Source organism: Phyllobates terribilis, unplaced genomic scaffold (genome assembly GCF_046119375.1).
Source record: "Phyllobates terribilis strain yellow unplaced genomic scaffold, ASM4611937v1 Scaffold_4__5_contigs__length_816908805, whole genome shotgun sequence".
In the NCBI taxonomy this organism is placed as follows: domain Eukaryota; kingdom Metazoa; phylum Chordata; class Amphibia; order Anura; family Dendrobatidae; genus Phyllobates; species Phyllobates terribilis.
In genome coordinates, this window is record NW_027362764.1 from 229,862,045 (window position 1) to 229,878,420 (window position 16,376).

Consider the following 16,376-nt stretch of genomic DNA (forward strand, 5'->3'; position numbering starts at 1 on the left):
TTGGCAAGCAGTTTGCTAACTGTAGCATGGGAGATGGGTGGTCTCGTAGGGTGTCTAGCATTGAAATCTGTGGCAATGACCCGGGTACTGCGTTCACCAGATATCAACACAATTTCTATCCGCTCCTCACATGTTAACCTCTGCGACATGTCAATGGCTGTAAACAAAGAGAAACTTGTAAATAACTCATGAAAGAATAAAGTTGCGTTCAAACCAAGCACACCATTGTTTTGTTTCATTTGAAATTCTCAATAAGTTTGATGTGTTACATGACCCTCTTCCCATTGAAAATAATAAAGTTGGATCCAAAATGGCCGACTTCAAAATGGCCACCATGGTCACCCCCCATCTGGAAAAGTTTTACCCCTCCCATATACCAATGTGCCACAAACAGGAAGTTGGTATCACCAACCATTCCCATTTAATTTAGGTGTATCCATATAAATGACCCACCCTGTATATTATATAGAATATTTATTACTCTAACCTTATGGTGTTGTGATAGGGGGCACAACACGAAATGTCGCATGACATGAATCACACTGCCGCTTTCCCGCTGCTTCAACCCAAGGTCCAGGTTAATAAATCCAATCAATATGAATGCTCACAATCTCTGAGAAACAGAGAATGGTGGAGGCAAAAAGTTGTGACCTATAGAAATAGAAAGCCTTCATGTTGATTTGATTTCTCTTTTCACCCTTAACCCCTTAACAACATCTGACGTCCTAATACGCGTCTGTGCCCTGGGACTTAAGAGCCAGACCCATATTAGTACGTCATGGCGATCGCGAGCGCACACAGGCTGTGCGGGCGCGATCGCCGCCGGGTGTCAGCTGATTGTCACAGCTGACACCCGATACTATGTGCAGGGAGTGGCCCTGTACCGCTCCCAGCACATTAACCCCCGCGATGCTGCGATCGAAGTCGATCGCAGCATTGCGGGGGCAAGGGGAGGTGATCGCAGATACTCGCCTCCTCTTCCGGCTTCCAGCGCTGTCTGCAAAGGTTTCCCGGGTGTTGCCATGACGACCCGATGTCGTCATGACAACATCCGGGTCAACAGGCAGCAGGAAGATTGTTTGGACATGCGCAGTGCATCTCCAAACAATCTTCTCCCCGTCCAGCGCTGACAGCCTGCATGACACAGGGATGGTGCTGCATTCCTGTGCTATGCAGGCGATCAGAGAAAAAAAAAGAAAGTCCCAGAGTGGGACAGAGTAAAAAGTGTAAAAATACCCAGAAAGTGAAAAAAAAATTGCAAAAAAAAAAAATAAATAAATAATCCACCAAAAATAAAAATATAATGTACCCATCAATAAATATTATTATAAAAAAAAAACAAAAAAAAACAATAAAAGTACACATATTTGGTATCGCCGCGTCCGGAACAACCTGACCTATAAAACTGTCCCACTAGTTAACCCCTTCAGTGAACAGGGTAAAAAAAAAAAAAAAACCGAAGCAAAAAACAATGCTTTATCACCATACCGCCAAACAAAAAATGGAATAACACGCGATCAAAAAGACAAATATAAATAAAAATGGTACCGCTGAAAACGTCATCTCGTCCCGCAAAAAACAAGCCAACATACAGCTCCATCAGCCGAAAAATAAAAAAGTTATAGCTCTCAGAATAAAGCTATGCTAAAAAATATTTTTTTCTATAAAATTGCTTTTATTATGTAAAAGTGCAAAACATAGAAAACCGATATAAATGTGGTACCGCTGTAAATGTACTGACCCGAAGAATATAGCTACCTTATCAATTTTACCACACGTGGAACAGAATAAAAAAAAAACAAAAAAAACACAATTCCTGAATTGTTGGTTTTTGTTTATTCTGCCTCCCAAAAATCGGAATAGAAAGCGATCAAAAAATGTCACGTGCCTGAAAATGGCACCAATAACAACGTCAACTCATCCCGCAAGAAACAAGCCGTCACATGACTGTCTGCCAAAATCTGGAAAAATTATAGCTCTCAAAATATGGCGATGCAAAAACTAGATTTTACAAAAAATGCGTCTTTTAGTGTGTGACAGCTGTCAGTCATAAAAACCCCATATGATTCTGGTACTGCTGTAATCACATCGACCCGAAGAATAAAGTAGTCTAATCACTTATACCGCACGAGGAACGGCGTCAAAAATAAACTCTTGGGTGAGGATTGGACTAGGGTTAGGGCTGGGTTTGGGGTTAGGGTTGTGCTAGGGTTAGGGTTGTGCTACGGTTAGGGCTGGGGTTGGGGTTAAGGTTGGGGTTAGGGTTGTGATGGGGTTGGGATTTTTTTCAAAAGAAAAAAAGATGACGATATGGCGACTAGTGTTGAGCGCAAGTGCTCGCTACTTGAGTTTGCATCGGGTGCTCTGGTATGCATTGAGTATCGTGGGTATTTGAGTGACATGCTCGAGTCTCTGCCCCATAGGCTTCGCGGCCAAAAAATCCCATGCACGAGCGATCCCCGCATGTTTTTTTTTGGGTGTCTAATAACCGTGAAACATGCGGAGCAGGGACTCGAGCATGTCACTCGAGCACACGCTGTACATGGTGCATACCTGAGTACCCGATGCAAACTCAAGTAGTGAGCACTTGCGCTCAAGACTAATGACAACTTATTCAATATGATGACCTAATGTAAACAAATTCTGTGTCGTACCTCTTGGTTCAAAATGTTCACTATACACCTTAATAAAATCCTTGAGGGGTATAGTTTCCAAAATGGGGTCACTTGTGGGGGAGCTCCACTGTTTAGGCACATCACGGGCTCTCCAAACGCAACATGGTGTCCGCTAACAAATTGAATGGAAAATCGGCTCAAATTGTTAGCCGACGCCATGTTGCGTTTGGAGAGCCCCTGCGTGCCCAAACATTGGAGCTCCCCCACAAGTGACCCCATTTTGGAAACTAGACCCCCCAAGGCACCTATCTAGATGCATGGTGAGCACTTGGAACCCCCAGGTGCTTCACAAATTGATTCATAAAAATGAAAAAGTGTTTTTTTTTTCACTTTTTCATTTTTACGAATCAATTTGTGAAGCACCTGGGGGTTCCAAGTGCTCACTATGCATCTAGATAGGTGCCTTGGGGGGTCTAGTTTCCAAAATGGGGCCACTTGTGGGGGAGCTCCACTGTTTAGGCACATCAAAAGCTCTCCAAACGCAACATGGTGTCCGCTAACAATTTGAGCCGACAATTTGTTAGCGGATACCATGTTGCATTTGAAGAGTCCCTGTGTGCCCAAACATTGGAGCTCCCCCACAAGTGACCCTATTTTGGAAACTAGACCCCCCCCAAGGTACCTATCTAGATGCATAGTGAGCACTTGGAACCCCCAGGTGCTTCACAAATTGATTCATAAAAATGAAAAAGTGTTTTTTTTTTCACTTTTTCATTTTTATGAATCAATTTGTGAAGCACCTGGGGGTTCCAAGTGCTCACCATGCATCTAGATAGGTGCCTTGGGGGGTCTAGTTTCCAAAATGGGGTCACTTGTGGGGGAGCTCCAATGTTTGGGCACACAGGGGCTCTCCAAACGCAACATGGTGTCCGCTAACAATTTGAGCCGATTTTCTAGATGCATAGTGAGCACTTGGAACCCCTAGGTGCTTCACAAATTGATTCGTAAAAATGAAAAAGTGAAAAAAAAAAACACTTTTTCATTTTTACGAATCCATTTGTGAAGCACCTGGGGGTTCCAAGTGCTCACTATGCATCTATATAGGTGCCTTGGGGGGTCTAGTTTTCAAAATGGGGTCACTTGTGGGGGAGCTCCAATGTTTGGGCACACAGGGGCTCACCAAACACAACATGGCGTCCGCTAATTATTCAAGCAAATTTTACAATCAAAAAGTCAAATGGCGCTCCTTCCCTTCCGAGCCCTGCCGTGTGCCCAAACAGTGTTTTTTCCCCACATATTGGGTATCTGCGTGCCCAGGGGAAATTGCACAACAAATTTTGGGGTCCATTTTTTCTTGTTACCCCTGTGAAAATAAAAAAAAATTGGGTCTAAAGTAACATTTTTTGTGAAAAAAGTTAAATGTTCATTTTTTTCTTCCACATTCAAAAAATTCCTGTGAAGCACCTGAAGGGTTAATAAAGTTCTTGAATGTGGTTTTGAGCACCTTGAGGGGTGCAGTTTTTAGAATGGTGTCACTTTTGGGTATTTTCTGTCATAAAGACCTCTCAAAGTGACTTCAAATGTGATGTGGTCCCTAAAAAAATGGTTTTGTAAATTTTGTTGGAAAAATGAGAAATCGCTGGTCAACTTTTAACCCTTATAGCTCCCTAACAAAAAAAAATGTTGGTTACAAAATTGTGCTGATGTAAAGTAGACATGTGGGAAATGTTATTTATTAACTATTTTGTGTGACATATCTCTCGAATTTAAAGGCATAAAAATTCAAATTTTGAAAATTGCAAAATTTTCAAAATTTTCGCCAAATTTCCGTTTTTTTCACAAATAAACGCAAGTGATATCGAAGAAATTTTACCACAATCATGAGGTACAATATGTCATGAAAAAACAATCTCAGAATCAGGGGGATCCGTTGAAGCGTTCCAGAGTAATTACCTCATAAAGTGACAGTGGTCAGAGTTGTAAAAATTGGCCTGGTCATTAACGTGCAAACCACCCTCGGGGCTTAAGGGGTTAAAGGGGTTTTCCCATGAACAAAAGTTAATTTTATTCAATAGATCTTGGAATAATAGTAACTTCCACAATTGGATGTGTTGAAATAAAATGTTTCTGTGCTGAGATAATCTTATAAATGTGCCCCTGCTGTGTACTGTGTAATGGCTGTGTCTGACCATGCATTAACATGGTCTGATCATACCACAGCTCCTGGCAAATGGAGGATACAAAAGAGTGCACAGACATTACAACACGAGATCGCAGGTGATTGTTTTTGTGAGGTAAAACATTTCACTGCTTGTTTTTAAACAATGTTTTACTTCAAAGAAATAAAAGTTTGTGATCTCCTGCTGTAATGTCAGTATACTCTCTTTTGCTTCCTCCTCTGCCCAGGAGCTGTGGTATGATCAGACTATATTCCTGCACGGTCAGACACAGCCACTACACAGTACACAGCAGGGACACATTTATAAATCTCAGCACAGGAGCATTTAATTTAAACACATCCAATTTTGGAAGTTATTATTATTACAAGATCTATTGAATAAAATGAACTTTTGTATGTGGGAAAACTCCTTTAACTAGAGATGGGCGAACTGAACCTGAAATGTTAAGTGTTCGTATCAGACAGTCATTGTCTTGGGCAGAATGACAAACATGGACTTTCTGTGGAAATCGGTCGCAGTGTTCGGACTCCGGGAGGTAAGTTTGTGGTGTTGCAGAGGACAGAGAGAGAATTTTTCCTGTCAGAGTTCGGGAATCCTTTATTTTAATGGGGTTCGGGTTCTGGTTGAAGTTTGGGTGCTGCTCTGGTACCCGAACCGAACTTTTACATAAAGTCAGGATAGGTTACCAAACCCGAATTTCAAGCGGTCTGCCCATCCCTAACATTAACTCCTGCTCAACAGCTTTTAGTTTTAAATTGTACACTTTTGACTAAAGGAGTACTTGCAGTTTTCTCTCTGGGGCTATTTTAGACCCTTCCTGTTCTTTCACAGAAATGTGTACCATGACATCTCTATACGCAATTGGTATCACAGAATCCACCCTTCACTCTAAGGCCACGGCCCCACTATCAGTATTTGGTCAGTATTTTTTCTCAGAAGTCGGAGCCAAAACCAGGAGTGGGTGATAAATGCAGAATTGGGGCACTTTTTCTATTATACCTTTTCTCTGATTGCTCCTCATCTGGTTTTAGCTCCCACTCCTGAGAAAAAATACTGACCGGATACTGACCAAATACTGATAGTGGGTCCGTGGCCTAAGCTCCCACTGCTCCTGCTGCCTTCACAAGGACTTTTGCACAAGCTTATTAGATGCTTCAATACAAAAGATCAAATCTCAGTCAATTTGTTGCTGCTACTGTTCATGTAGATTTCCTGAACAGCATAAAAAAGCCCTGTGGCAGTGTGAAAATTGTAAGATTTTTTTATTTATTTATTTAAATACAGATTGTGATTATAGAAAAATTTGAAAAAATACCAAAATGTGTTTTTTTTTTTTAAATACATTTAACAGATGAGCCTTATTTAAACAGTAGGTCATTTCCTGGTGACACATTCCCTGTAACTATCATTGGTTACTGATTAATATTGTTACTTTGTTACTGATCGGTATCTGCTGTTTTAACGATGCCGGCTGCACTTGTTTAATCTAAAACACAAGATCTCTTGATAACAAGAAAAATTTCACGTTCTCCTGATAACAAGTAAAATCTTGGATCTCAGAAATTTTGATCCTGACTCATGCTGAAGAGTCGGTTCCTTTACAACCTGCAAACAGACAGTTTTAATTCTTTTTTTTTAATCACTTATTTTAGAAAAAGATTTAAGGCTAGGACTAGCTCATGTATTTTGCCATAAAAATTGCCGTCATAAGGAAATAATAGGTAATCTTTAAAAACTGTACAGAAATGTTACATTTAAGAATATATTTCTTTCATTCAGTATATACATATTTTTAAGAAAGACACTTAATGAGCTCAATTTTCTCTGTACTGCGCCATCACAAACATTCACATTTGTCCTTGTTTTTAAGCTGGAATTTGTAAGTAGCTGCAGTCTGATCAAGGTAAGTTCTGTATCGAGCGGCAGAGGCAGAGAGATCCGCTGCTTCCAGCAATTTAATATTTGACAATACTTTCCCAGCCTGTATAAGAAAAACAGAATTTGCAGTCCTCAAGCTAGATAAATCTATTAGTCTCCGATCTAAAAGCACAGGCTCCAGAACTGCTTTTCTCCCAGTTCCAGGTTGTATTATATAAATCATATCCTGTGGGTTATCTCAAACCAATCTCACAGGAGTAGAGTGATTCAACTCAGAAGAACAATATGAACCATGGGACACCAAACATATTTTAAATAGTAATTACTTGCCAGAGACCATTAAAAGAATCCTTTTTTAAATGAAATATAGCTTGTCTCGAAATCCCAGTGGGAAGTTATTAGAGATTGGAGTGGAAGATAATATAATCAGAAATCCCTTTCTCAGTCCTACTCTAGGGAACTTCATTGGACACAGTTCTTGTGAGATTGTTATAACTTCTACTGTTCTATCTTCGTGATACAGTATATGGTTATTTCTATACTCAGACTCTTGAGTTGAAGGACAGCATACCACCATGTTCCACTTAATTCTGCTCTCTGTTAGTCTGTATCGTATGCTTAATATCCATTCTAAAGGCAATTATAGGGCAGGCTTATCTGTACTGCCTAGAAAACCTGCAGAAATAACTTAAATTCATACTTTATGTTACCTACAAATGAAGGCAGCAGACTGGATGAATGTTGCGTCTCCCTGTGTTCTGGAGTCTCGTGTCACAAATAACGGCTTTATTAGAAATCACAGAAAATCTGTTGTCAGGCTACTGTATGCGCTGGAGAATGTACATTAATTATGGAGAGACTAGTGTAAATTAGAGAGAAAGATGACAGGTTTCACAGGTCCCTGTTGGTGTAGCTGACAGATTTTCATATTTTTAAAGATAACCAAAAGAGACATATCACAAAAAGGTAATTTGTTAAAAACACAGCTTCTTTTTATTAGAAATAACAAAATGTGTAATCCTATGGATTTCTTTGGTCGTTGAAGACCAGGAAGGTAAGACATATACTCTGTAGTCCTGCTTTTTTTCCTATGTCAATAATTTATTTCTCACTGCTCACATTGTTTAACTGAGATGTGGTAGCCCAGGCTTAGACATGGTTTATCTACATAACTATAACTCTTACTAAGTTACTGCCAGGTAGTTAGTGGCATTTTAGGAAATTTAGGACTGCTCTCCTAGGCCTACCAACCAGTTACAGCCCTCCTAGACCTGCCGCCCAGGGACGGCTCTCTGCGCCCTGCCGCCCAGGCACGGCTCTCTGCGCCCTGCCGCCCAGGGACGGTTCTCTGCGCCCTGCCACCCAGTGATGGCCCTCTGCACTCTACCGCCCAGGGACATCGCTCTTAGCTCTACCGCCCACGAACAGCTCTTTTATAGTCCTACTACCCAGGGACAACTCTGATCCCTATTACCCAGGGACAACTGTCTTATAGCCACTGGCTAGTCCATGCACATACTGTGTTGCACGGACATCTGCACGAATTCTTACAACTATAAGTGGTCCTTTGAGGCCAACCATAATCCTGATGTGGCCCTCTGTGAAAATGAGTTTGACACCCCTGAGCTAGAGAGAAATAAGGGGAAAAACACTGTAAGGCAGCAGAGTTTTGTATTAGAAGTGTGGAGGGTCTATCTGGAGGTCCATCCTTTTTTGCATCTCTCCTAATACTGGCCCACTCACCTTTGTGTGTTGTGTTTCGAGCACAATATCTAAAGAAGCATAGAATTATGAACAATTCAGCTGCTTCTGCCTTTCTTGTACTGGCAATAGAAACCCTTGTTCAGTTGTAGAATGTTTAAATTCAGTGGGATAAACCAAAAACTTGGACAAATATCACAACCCCGCTGCTATTAAATGGTGGATCATTCAATTGGAATACGCATGATAACTAATTTTGGATGTCAACATCTGCCCGTTTCGCGGTTGGACTGACCCTTTTGAACAGAATATAAAAATATTGTTTTATATTCAAATTTAGGGGGGTTGGTCAGACCACAAAACATGTAGCTGTAAACATCCCGAATAAAGTTTCTAATCAGCATTTTCTAGTTGAAAGATCCATCATATGCCAGAAGTGCGACTGTGATATATTCAGTCAGGTTTCTTAGTTAACTCATTGGCTTCAAACATCATGCATCCGATAAGGGGTTACTATTTACCGTGGCAGAGACAACCATCTGATATTGAGAGCATTATATGCCAGGCAATTCTCTCCGAGAAACAAAGGTATGCAAATTTGCTCTTTTCGAAGAGGAAGGAAGCTTTGTTTATATGGCCAACTATTGGACAAAGTTAAGCTTCAAGTCAGTGTCTGTCCCCTTAACAAGCCTTGCAGCATGTGAAGCACATTTACACAAACCTCAATATATCCTTGTCATTTTACAAGGTTTGTTAACTGGTTGGATATTGATTTGTATGGTATCAATGCCACCCATTGGAGACAATCCAGATAGTCTTCTTTTTCTGAAGGACAGCTAATTGCATCCATGAGATAAATCACTGGAACATATTCAAGGATAATGTGATTTCAGTTTTTTTATTACGTGTCCTAATTATTATCTCCATTATTGTTTTAATAATATTATAGAATATTTGTGTTTTGGTTTAGATGTCATATTTGCCTTTACCTTGCTAAACCACAAATTAGTACTAAACGTTTCTGAATATATGATGTTTTTTTTTTTAGGTAACAATGATACTGATGGCTATAGTTAAGGTGGTGTACACCCATTGTCTCATAACTTTATAACTAAAGTTGCTGTCAACCAGTAGTCTTTTGGACAGTTGTATCATAGGAGGCGTTGATTCCTTTTCAGTCATTTACTGTCATAAAGGAAATTGTCATTCTATTTTATTTTGTATGTATAAATGTCATGCAAGGTGTGGGAAAGACTAAGTGCAACACAGAGGGAAAGGGAGCCCAGACTCTAGGGAAAGAGGGGAAGTGGAGACCTCATAGGTTGATCTAGCGTCACCCTGTCTCCCCTAATGTCCGTGTATTGGCTCTTCACCAATCGCCGTATGCGTGCCTCGCCCTGTCTTTCCCTGGCGTATGGCTATGGCTAGGGAAGGGAGGAGATGAGTATTAGTCAATCTCCACTAAACACTATAGACAACAAGGGTACACAAACAGAGGGAAATTGCTTAGCTTTAGATGACTCCAGACAAATGTGCACAAGTCCTCAAGCTCCAGAGAGGATGAAGTACTGCTCTTCGCTCTTCTCAAAGCCTTCACAAGTAGTAATGAATATCACTGGCACCTCCCCATGATACACAGCAGGTATTTATACACCCAGACCTGGTATTTAAGTAGCTAGAGGAAGGTAGCCGCTGGGTCCTAGAGGCAGCCTCTAAGAAGATGTCTGTAATGCCAAACGTAGAGATCTCCTACAACCAACTGCAGGGCGACTGTCTGTCACTTCTGACACACTCGTTACAATATCATTCTACTCCTGTTTGCATCTCTAAAATCCTAAAATTACTATTGGCATCTGCTACAAAATCTTTTATCTTATAATGTCTTCCATGTACCTTTGAATACATTGTTCCCCCAACCAGTGACTCCAGAGCTATATGCAGCTCTTTGGGTCCATGCACATTGCACTGCTGGTGTTTGCAGGTGCAGAGGATTTCATTGAAACCTCTGGCTGAGAGTTATGACTGCCGGCAGGACCTGGGCACAATGTTTAAGTGTTAAACATATAAATAAGACTGTGGCTCCGGTTGCCCAACCACTTGGATTTCTTCATATCAGAAATTTCCAGCTTTGTATTCCTATTCTCATTTTTTTGCACAGTGATACATTTAACCTTTTTTTTTCATTTGGGTCAGTACCATTTTTTTTTTAAAGGTATAATGATCTCTACTGTATTATAATGTAATAGCCTGCCAGCCACCAACATGTGTCTTTACAAATGCCTGTGAAGCTATCCCTTTGGGCTGGGGAGTAGTTCTTTCGGTGGCTCTGTGCCAGAGTCTTCTGTCTACCATGTGGCTTAGCCACACTTTGTATCACTTAATTCAAACAACTTCTTAAATCAGTTCCATAGTTTCTTCACTGAGAGCAACATCTAGTGGAGACAATGAGTATTACAAAGTTTACTGATCTCTTTTGAATAACATATAGACATTTATAAAGAGAGACAGCAATGAGCTTGTGTACATTGTCAGACAGTCACATTTGTAAAGGTTGGTAAGTTTTGCCAAGCCTTTCACATACATGGATTCCTTTATGGTAATTATAACTTTATCAAGAATTCTGAATAATCAACTAAGGAGTTTTTTTTTACTTTTTGTTTTCGTTGCTATCCAGGCTTTTTCAAATTTTTGCATCTCTGTTTTATCAAGTCATGAAGTAATATGGAAGTGGGGAATGTGTAACTGTACTTAAACTGTACTTAAAGAGGTACTCCCATCTCCAAGATCCTATACCAATAATATAGTAGGTGTAATGATTAGTGTTGAGCGAGCATGCTCGACACTACTCGGTACTCGCCCGAGCATCTCGCTACTCGGGATGTTCGGCGAGCACCGAACATTTCCGAGTAACTCGGGTGGGAGCTCGGGTCTCTGCCCTGCACGTTTGGCGCTCTTTACAGAGCCAATGAACATGCAGGGATTGCCAGCCAGTCACTGTAATGCCGCAGCCATGTTGTTTGTGGGCATTACAGTGATTGGCTAGCCGCACAGTGTCACCTCAAGTATTTAAAATCGGGCGCCGCCATCTTGGACACAGTCGCTCCGGATCAGACAGTGTAGGGAGAGTGCTGCTGAGTTAGGGAGAGATATATAGTGCAAAATAGTTAGTGTAGGGTCTCTAAAGGCTGCCAAATCAAACAAACAGTCCTTCTCAGGACTAATATCCATCCCAGATATCAGGCAGGCAGGCTGTATAGGAGACACAGTGGTTATACCAACAAACAGTGCATTACAGTCCTGTGTGCTCCTGCTGGTCAAATTGCTAGACTTATCCCCCGGTCTCAGGGGCCAGGAAAAATCCTTTTTTTCTTCATTTAAATCCTGTATTTTTTTTCCTCAGTCAGACTGTACAAATACGCGTCTTATTAACCTTTTGGTATCCCTCCCCCCCCAAAAAAAAAAAATTGAGTGTGTCTGTGACTGTTCAGAAACCAATATATCTGTTTAAAATATTCTGGTGTAGGCCACATAACTATAACTGTGGTTTTGCAGTTCCACGGTTCAAATCTCTGTATTATCCAGCTTTTGGCCTTTTTTACATAAAAAAAACAGTAATAGTGTCTCCCTGACTGTTCAGACACAAATATATCTGTTTTAAAATATTCTGGCATAGGCCAGATAAGTAGAAGTTTGGTTTTGCAGTTCCACGGTTCAAATCTCTGTATTATCCAGCTTTTGGCCTTTTTTACATAAAAAAAAACAGTAATAGTGTCTCCCTGACTGTTCAGACACAAATATATCTGTTTAAAATATTCTGGTGTAGGCCAGATAAGTAGAAGTTTGGTTTTGCAGTTCCACGGTTCAAATCTCAGTATTATCCAGCTTTTGGCCTTGTTGCATAAAAAAAACAGTAATAGTGTCTCCCTGACTGTTCAGACACCTATATCTGTTTAAAATATTCTGGTGTAGGCCAGATAAGTAGAAGTTTGGTTTTGCAGTTCCACTGTTCAAATCTCTGTATTATCCAGCTTTTGGCCTTGTTGCATAAAAAAACAGTAATAGTGTCTCCCTGACTGTTCAGACACCTATATCTGTTTAAAATATTCTGGTGTAGGCCAGATAAGTAGAAGTTTGGTTTTGCAGTTCCACTGTTCAAATCTCTGTATTATCCAGCTTTTGGCCTTTTTTACATAAGAAAAAAATGTAATAGTGTCTCCCTGACTGTTCAGAAACAAATATATCTATTTAAAATATTCTGGTGTAGGCCAGATAACTAGAAGTTTGGTTTTGCAGTTCCACGCTTCAAATCTCTGTATTATCCAGCTTTTAGCCTTTTTTACATAAAAAAAACAGTAATAGTGTCTCCCTGACTGTTCAAACACAAATACCGTATATTCCGGCGTATAAGACGACTTTTGAAGACTGAAAAATCTTCTGTCTAGTCTGGGGTCGTCTTATACGCCGGTAATGTTTTTGAACTTTCAGAAATTGACATGCGGGGATACTCTGGGGGTGTTAATAAGCTGCCGTGGCCGTATCCCTGCCATGTGGGAGTTAATATAAGGTGGAGGGAGTTAAAATACGGCGGCGGTAGGTCCAGACAGTCAGCGCTTCTGTGCTGAAACTGACACATCGCTGCGCTGTGTCTTCTCAGGCCTGGGACACAGCGCAGCGTATTCCCAGCAGCGGAGACAGACAGAACCTAGCGAACTTTTCTGACACATCGCAGTGTCTTCCCAGCTCCGGACACAGCGCAGGGCTTCTGTGCCGACAGCTTTCACTTGTCACAGAAGCGCTGCGCTGTGTCCGGAGCTGGGAAGTTCGCATCGCTTCTGTGACAAGTAGTGTTGAGCATTCCGATACTGTAATATCGGGTATCGGCCGATATTCGCGGTATCGGAATTCCGATACTTAATTCCGATACTTTTACAATATCGAATACCGGAATCGGAAATTCCCATAATGCCTGCGCTCTGCAGTGTCTCTGAAGGATGACAAGCTGGATGGCAGAGCTCAGCTGAGATCCAGCCTGTCATCAGAATGCCATCCCAGCGTGGGAGAATTCTCCTGATTGTTTAAAAGCCGGCGGGCGGTAAAAAGCCGCCGGCTTTTAAACAATCACACAGCCCCATACTGCTTCCCCGCAACCTCCCACCCCGATCCTCCGCTCCCCTCGCCACCTCCCATCCCGATCGTAAGTTAGGACCGGGCGGGGAGTGCAGCACAAAGGAGCGGGGAGCGAAGGACCCGGGCGGGGAAGCCGGCAGTGAAAAGACTTCACCGCCGGCTTTCCCGTTCTGTGCTGCGCTTTCCCGCCGGTTATTTCAAATGAACAGCTGAGGTATCAGGTGATGCCGATCAGCTGTTCATTTGAAGTCGCCGCGGTGCCCTCAGAGGGTTCATGTGAGTTCATGCTTGACTGCATTGCATGAACTCACATGAACTTTCCCACGGTCTCACAGGTCAGCCTCACCTCCCAGACCCGTCCTGTGCGTGTGTCTGCGAGTGTGTGTGGGGTGTCTGTGCGATGTCTGCGGGTGTGTGCGGTGTCTGTGAGATGTCTGCGAGTGTGTGCGGGTGTGCGCGGTGTCTGTGCGATGTGTCTGCGATGTCTGCGAGTGTGTGCGGGTGTGCGCGGTGTCTGTGCGATGTCTGGGGGTGTGTGCGGTGTCTGTGCGATGTATGCGGTGTCTGTGCGATGTCTGCGGGTGTGCGCGGTGTCTGTGCGATGTGTGCGGTGTCTGTGCGATGTGTGTGGGTGTGCGCGGTGTCTGTGCGATGTGTGCGGGTGTGTGCGTGCAGGCAGACATAGGCTGATGTGACACTACTACTCCCATCGGCCTATGTCTGTCCCCCGTCCACTCGTGCCAGCAGGATCAGCTCGATGGGAGCAGTAGTTCCCATCAGCCTGATCCTGCTATATAAATTGCCCTACTGTGTCCCCAATAAATGTTAAATACATGTCATTGGTGGCCAGTGGTTACCTACAATAAATTAGTTCATACATTACCTGTCCCCTCCGATCGCCACCTAAAATAAAGTAAAAAATAAAAAACTACACCTATACTCACCTAGACACCTAATTCCCCGAAGCCATCGATCTCCTGTAATAAAATATAAAATAATAAACCACAACCTTATCCTTACCCCTCTGTAGTAGTCCACGAGTGTCCCACGAAGATCTCCAGTTCAGAGCAGCCACATAGAATGTGACCGCTCTGAACCGCTGCCGCCGCTAGAATGACGGGGCCGTAAAGCAGCCCCGTCATTGCATAAGCGGGTTCGCCGGAGTTCAGGCAGCGCTGCTCCGGTTAGCTGCTTTACGGCCCTGCTGTATCGTGAGAAATTCCCATGGTACAGCAGTGCCGTAAAGGAGGTCTCTGGAGCTGCGCTGACTGACTGCACTCCGGTGACCTCAGTCAGTGGCTCCCGCTGCCGGGAGCGGACGTGTTCCCGGCAGCGTGAGCTTACAGCAGCCATGCACAGCTGTCACCATCTCCAGATGTGACAGCTGTGCATGGGAGATCAGCGCAGGAACGTTGCCAGGTAACTATTTTTTTTTTAGTAAACTAAGAATTAAATAAAATGGTGTGGTTTATTTCAAATAAATTATTTTTTTCTTGGTGTAGTGTGTGTTTTTTCTTTTTAACACTTTGTAGGTTAGTAATGGGGGTGTCTTATAGACGCCCATCATTACTAACCTGGGCTTCATGGCAGCTGGCGCTGACATGAACCCCAGCCCTATTACCCCCTGCCACCGCACCAGGGCAGCGTGGAAGAGCGAGGCTAAGTGCCAGAATTGGAGCATCCTATGGATGCGCCATTTCTGGGGCGGCTGACGGCTGGTGTTTCTAGCCTGGGAGGGGGCCAATATTCATGGCACCCTTCCTGGGCTATTAATATCAGCCCCCAGCTGTCTGCCTAGCCTTTGCTAGCTATTAAAATAGGGGGGACCCCACGTCATTTTTTTGGGGGGTCCCCCATTTTAATAGCTAGTAAAGGCTAGGTATTCAGCTGGGGGCTGATATTAGTAGTCTGGGAAGCTCCGTGGGTATTACCCCCTTCCCAGGCTTCAAACATCTGCCCCAGCTGTCTGCTTAACCTCCGCTAGAGACTAAAATTAAGGGGAACCCCACGCCAATTTTTTTTTAAATAAATCCTTTATTTTAACACTAAATGACAAGTACAGTAATCAACACTGTCACTGTACTTCATATATATGTGACTGACATGTTTCTATCTATCTAATCTATGTATGATTCTCTATTCCTTCTATTCTAAATTGTCGGGTACAGATGCTGAATGGCCGGCCGGCTTTTTTAAAGAGACGGTGCATGAAAACACTATTATTTTTTCAAATAAATCCTTTACACTAAATGACAAGTACAGTAAGCAACAATGTCACTGTACTTCATATATATGTGACCGACATGTTTCTATCTATCTAATCTATGTGTGAAGCTCTATTCTTTCTGTTGTAAATTGTCGGGTACCGGTGTATGCCGCTGATGAAAATGGATGATAGTAATGTTGTTGTTGTATGCCTTATGTTTATGAGTGACAGTTTTCCTGCTATATACCTGCATGTCATAAGAATTTAAATTAAAAAAGGACCATGTTAAATTCAAATCTGTTTTTTTTTTATTTTTACCGGTGTTTGGTATGCGTTGGAAAAGGGGTAGTCTTATACGGTGAATATATCCTAAACTCTATATTTTAACAGGAAAGTAGGGGGGTCGTCTTATACGCCGGAATATACGGTATATCTGTTTAAAATATTCTGGTGTAGGCCAGATAAGTAGAAGTTTGGTTTTGCAGTTCCACGGTTCAAATCTCTGTATTATGCAGCTTTTGGCCTTTTTTACATAAAAAACAGTAATAGTGTCTCCCTGACTGTTCAGACACAAATATATCTGTTTAAAATATTCTGGTATAGGCGAGATAACTAGAAGTTTGGTTTTGCAGTTCCACGGTTCAAATCTCTGTATTATCCAGTTTTGGC

At 42.2% G+C, this 16,376-nt stretch overlaps 1 protein-coding gene across 7 annotated transcripts in view; it reads left to right on the forward strand.

Annotated features, from left to right (window-relative positions):
* Nucleotides 1-16,376, forward strand: part of ULK4 (unc-51 like kinase 4) — a 988,030-nt gene that overhangs the window by 482,924 nt on the left and 488,730 nt on the right. The window lies entirely within an intron of this gene.